The following is a 5686-nucleotide window of genomic DNA, read 5'->3' on the forward strand; positions in this document are numbered from 1 at the left end:
CATGCTGTCTTTTACAGATTCAGGTATTTCCTGACAATTGTGCATGTTTTCAGTATGACTGATTTCTGGATCTTGGTGTGGATGTATTTTGGTAGGCCCAGTTTCTGAAAGTTTTCTGTATATTTTTTTCATGTGATGCGAGTGACTGATGTGAGTAGTGGAATAACTGCGCCCTTGTATTAATTGTATTTATTACATTTATATACCTCCCCATAGCTGAAGCTCTCTTGGTGGTTTACAAAAAATAAAACAGTGAACGTTTAAAACAAATATAATTTAAAAGCAGAAAATGCATAAAAACAGTCAATATCCATTGAAAACAACCATTTTAGGGTCAGTTAAAAACTCTGCATATGCTGTTCAATGAATTATAGAGATGATTTATACAGATGAGGCCTCTGCAGCTGGCTCAGATCAAGCATCACAGATTACAAAGGTGTTCTATTTCTCAGGCTTTTTCTACAATTACAGGGGCCCATTCATGAAAGGCTCCATTCACAAATCCAGTATAAGGGTTAACTAATCTTTTGGCCAAAAGTGGACTCACACGGATGGGTGCAGGCGGGTGGGTGGTGTTGAAACCACGTGCTTCATCCAGATCTCAAACGACAACGGGACAGTCCTCAGCAACATATAGGGGTGTGGGCCAGTCGTGTCCTTTCAGAAAGTTCTCCCTCAAACAATAATAAAAATAATAGCGACAACAATAATAATAGAAAGGAAGTTATTGAACGGTACATAACAGCACGATCAGCAAGAGCACCGTTTCGTCCTTAACATACAAACAGGCGTCGCTTGCCTGCTCCCCTCCACCCTCCCCGCCGGAGCTGGCCTCTTACCGGCGGGCGGGCAACCTCCTCTCTATCCCACGGCGAGGGCTCGCGGCTGGCAAGGGGCAGGAGCACAGGCCGGAGGGGGGCGGCTCCCTCCCTGAAGGCGCCCAACCACCCTTCACCCGGCTGCCCTCGTTGCCTCCGCGGCGGGTCTTTAAAGCTAGCGGCGCTGGCGGAAGCCAGGCAGAGAACCACAGGCCGCCCCCCCTCCGGCCTCCAAAGGGTCCAAACGGTCCCTCCTGGCAGGAACACCTTCCAGCTGCATTGGGAGGGGGCGTGGAACCCGACCCCCTCTCCCGCAGGGCAGAGCTCCTCTTTCACGCAGCCCGGCCTCCGGGGAGGGAAGAGGCTCCGCCCCCTGCGCTCCGGCCACAGTCCTCGCGTGTGGGGGGAAGGCGGAACTTCCGGGCAGGAAGGGAAGGAAAAGGCGGAGCGTCGCCCGACCGCGGCCATGTTGGGTGTGAGGGCGAAGGCGGAACTTCCGGGCAGGAAGGGAAGGAAAAGGCGGAGCGTCGCCCGACCGCGGCCATGTTGGGTGTGAGGGCGAAGGCGGTACTTCCGGGCAGGAAGGGAAGGAAAAGGCGGAGCGTCGCCCGACCGCGGCCATGTTGGGTGTGAGGGCGAAGGCGGTACTTCCGGGCAGGAAGGGAAGGAAAAGGCGGAGCGTCGCCCGACCGCGGCCATGTTGGGTGTGAGGGCGAAGGCGGTATTTCCGGGCAGGAAGGGAAGGAAAAGGTGGAGCGTCGCCCGACCGCGCCAATGTTGGGTGTGAGGATGGACCCCACAGGCCCCTACGAAAGCCCCTTGGCACTCCTTATTTCCTGGGCTGAGGCAGCAAGACGCCCTGTGTTCTTTCAGGGCAGGGGAGGCGACAGCCCCCCGCCCCACCCTTTAGGCAGGCAAAGGAAGCTGGCCGTGGTAGAAACCGCTGAGGCCGCGCGGAGGAGCAGCGCCTGACCTCTCCAGCCCGGCTCGGCAGTGTGGGAGCTGCCGCCGCCGCCGCCGCCGCCGCCGCCGCCGCCTCCTCCTCCCTCTGCGCTCTCGCAGGGCGCGCGCGCGTGGGGGTTGCAAGGGGTAGCCAGGGACTTCTGGATGTAAACAGTGGCTGCTGGGCCCCTTCCAACCCAAGGGACAAATGTCCTTTCGGAGAAGGCTAGCCATGGCTACTAGCCCTGCTGGCTATGTGCTACCAGTTGCTGGGGAACATGGGTGGGAAGGTGCTGTTGCACCCTGTCCTGCTTTGTTGGTCCCTGGCTGACAGCTGGGCGGCCGCTGTGTGAACAGTGTTCTCTATGAAAATGCACTTGAACTACTTCTTTTTTAAAGAGTCGTTTGGCGGGGGGGGGGGGGGGGGAAGAGGAAGAGCAGGAAGAAGACCCCCACACGCACACACACACATGGGTAGGAAGACCCACACGGCAGAACTCTTGTTCTCTTCTATCCCCAGGCCTGGCTGGAGCACCAGAGGGACCAGTTCCAAATCCATGAGAACAACTTCCTGGCCTTTGATGCCATGTGGCACGCAGTGCAGGGCATGGGCCGGGCGATCCAGGGCAAGACCGACTATGGCCTCATGGCCTTTGCTGACAAGGTGTGTCGAGGGGCAAATCATGATGGATGAAGGAGGGACGGGAGCTGCGGGGCGGGGGGGTGGGTTTGACCTCTGTGGTAAGAGGTGGGTTGGTGAATGGCTGCTCCCCATGCCGGCACCATTCACACGGCTCCCCTGTAACCCTCAGCAGCGTTTCGCCTGGGCTGACAAGCGAGGCAGCTGGGGATTGCGTGGCTGCAAGACAAGAATTGTGGAAAAATACACCGTTAGCTAAGCAAAAAGTGGATCCCGATGTTAAGGGATAAGATGTGATCCGTGCAGCTTTAATATTTAAGCCAGCCTTCCCCAAATTGGTGCTCTTCCAAGATTTTGGACCACAATCCCCAGCTTTCCATCGGCCCTTCAGGCTGGAATTGATGGGTGCTGAACTCCAAAACATCTGGAGGGCACCAGGTTGGGGCAGGCTGATCTAAACCTATGATTATAGACAAATACACCGGTTTCTAGACCACAGCTTCCTATTCCTTGATACTCAAAATTTTCAGCGTAGAATGAGCCAAAAGAGAAATGCCACTTCAAACAAGTAGAAATTCAGATTACAATCTTCTCTTACTCATTTATTACTTGCTTAAGGCAAAAAAGAGTCTAGAAGAGACTGGCAAAAAAAACCTAGTTGCTATCTAGGAAAAACACAAGCAAAGTTGAGTACCATCCCAACGTACAAGAGAAGCGCAATAGCGCCAGCAACCCTCAGTGGCTTTCAAAAAGAACACTGATACTGCAATCGCTGAATCAGCCCACTATGACCAGGTTGGCATGATCGCAAGCTGCAGCTCATGCCTCATCATCCGTGTGGGCAGGGCTTGTTTTGTCATCTGAATCCAGGTGGCAAGGTTGTTAGAGAGGGAGATGAAATTCCAGAGACCCAACAACCCATGGGTTATTGTTGTTTTTATGTTTCTGATGATTTTTGAATTTTGTACGCTTTTTTAATGTTTGCTGTTTTAAACCTTTGTAAACCGCCCAGAGAGCTTCAGGTATGGGGCGGCATATAAATGTAACAAATAAATTATTGGAGGATTTTTTCCCCATCCAACAAGCCAAGACCGCCTGGGCTCCGACCACATGACAAGCGCAGGATGGGGGATTAGGCAACCGGTACCCAGCATGAGCCGCTGCATAAACAAAGCACCCACCATGGCTTGTTGAAGTGATGGTGATCGTGCGAACTGGCTCAATGGCTTGGATCCTAAAGATCACTTATGGAAGTTAACAGTCCTTTACTCTCTCCCCCCCCCCCCCCCCCGCAGCCATCTGTGCCCCTAACAAAAAGCTCTGCCCAAAATTGTTGGATATGGTACAGGGGGGCGTCACACAAGTATCAGTGATACGGCTAAGTCCCCTCTGCTTCAGGCAGCCTCCCACATTTTTTTCAGGAGTCCCCACCCTCCAGAAAGGCTTTTCAGGAGTACAGGTGGGTGCAGAATAAAACCAGTGTATTTTGCCAAGCACTCAGCTGGCCCAGCCAAGCAGGGCTTGGAGAACCTGCAGGGCGAGCGCCTTGCACGGTCTGCAATCGCAAGTGGCATCTGCCAGGTGCTTGTCAGGGCAGTGGGCTGATGATGGCTGTACCCTGAAACCAAGGGTCAGGTTCAAGGCCTTTCTGATTTCTTCTGATTTGATGTAATGACATGGGGCCCCAGCTAGGCCCATGCCTGTGTTGGTGGTGGGTAGAACTTGATGATCCGTGATGTTTGGGACCAAAAACAGGCAAGGCCAGGGTTAGGGGTTAAGATATATTTTGGGGGGTGGGGGGGGGAAAGATAATTTTTTTTATTTAAAAATATACTACCAGATCATATTACAAAAATTATACAAAAACACGTACAAAGCATATACATTTCACATGCAATAATTTCTAAAAAATTATGTATAAAGCATTTGTTTAACTTTTACGTTATGTATACAAACTACAATGTGTTAAACTGAAAACCAACCTTTATTAACTTTAATTTCCTTTTATTGGCTATTTTCACTTTTATTGAATCATGCGATCCCTGGTGTTGTCCTTTTTTTCCAGGGCCAGAATTTTTGCCACTGTGCGCTACTCATTCTTTCTCGTTCTACCATGGCTAAAGTATCTATTTTATTTATAATAAATCCTACTGTGTGTTGTATATTTTGTTCTGACTTTTTTGTTCTTTGTACAGATAAGGCGAGGATAACCATAAGTTTAATTAATCTTATTGTCGTCTATGGTACATTCCTCCATTCTACCCCTTTCTTTTTTGAGCTGAGTTTTATAGGGCCCTTGATTGCATTTGGAGGGAGGAGGCCAGACACCATAGTCTCCCAATGTTGGTCCTTTAGGGAAGGCCATTGTAGCACCACCGATAATTGTTCCCATGTTCTCCTAGCTGACGGACATTGTTTTACAAAATGCTCTACTGTTTCTTTACAGGGACGGTCAGCAAAAGTGACTCGTTTCCTGCATTCAAGCCTTGGACAAAGTTGTTCAATTTCTTTAAACCACGGGTTAGCTGCGTTTACGTTTAAAACCTGATGATACGCTCTCCATCTGCTTTCCCACAAATGGTACGGCACCCTTTTATCAATAAAAGTCAGGAGAGGGTATTGTGGCTTTTTTAGATAAAGCGACGAAGACTGTTTTTGTTGTTTTTTCCCTTCTTCTTGCTTATAGAGGTTAGAGGAAGAGTTAGGTTGAATATTTTTTTAGGTTGAATTTTTTTATTAAATTAAAATCTTTCTACATATAATTTTACAACTACATTCAAGATACCATCACAAACATGATACTCTCTCTTGACTTTTGGTTTTACTCATACACTTGCTCAGTCCCTAAAGTTACCACTAATATATCATTCAAGTTATATTCACTAATGACATTTCTGTATAACCTTAAGTAATCAGTGCATCGGCATTGGATAAACAAGGCCAAAGTTTCCTCCATTGAACTGGGGAAATCCTTCCTTTCTCTTCTCTACTAATGTTTTTAATTTTTGTCTGAACAAAAGTTACATCACTTACTTCATTCACCAAATACTTTTCCTTAATCTCCCTTTGTCTTTGGTAAACTAATGCCGTAATTATAAACAGGTTAATCAACCTTATTATTATTATTATTTATTTATATAGCACCATCAATGTACATGGTGCTGTACAGAGTAAAACAGTAAATAGAAAGACTCTGCCGCATAGGCTTACAATCTAATAAAATCATAGTAAAACAATAAGGAGGGGAAGAGAATGCAAACAGGCACAGGGTAGGGTAAGCAGGCAC

The 5686-nt window shown here is 48.8% G+C and overlaps 1 long non-coding RNA gene across 1 annotated transcript; it reads left to right on the top strand.

Annotated features, from left to right (window-relative positions):
- The first annotated feature begins 2178 nt into the window (after positions 1-2178).
- LOC134408029 (uncharacterized) lies at positions 2179-5389 on the top strand. Its single transcript, XR_010026073.1, has 2 exons — positions 2179-2424; positions 4847-5389. It is a non-coding gene; the product is annotated as an uncharacterized LOC134408029 (long non-coding RNA).
- Positions 5390-5686: the final 297 nt, after the last annotated feature.

Source organism: Elgaria multicarinata, chromosome 13 (genome assembly GCF_023053635.1).
Source record: "Elgaria multicarinata webbii isolate HBS135686 ecotype San Diego chromosome 13, rElgMul1.1.pri, whole genome shotgun sequence".
Classification (NCBI taxonomy): Eukaryota; Metazoa; Chordata; class Lepidosauria; order Squamata; family Anguidae; genus Elgaria; species Elgaria multicarinata.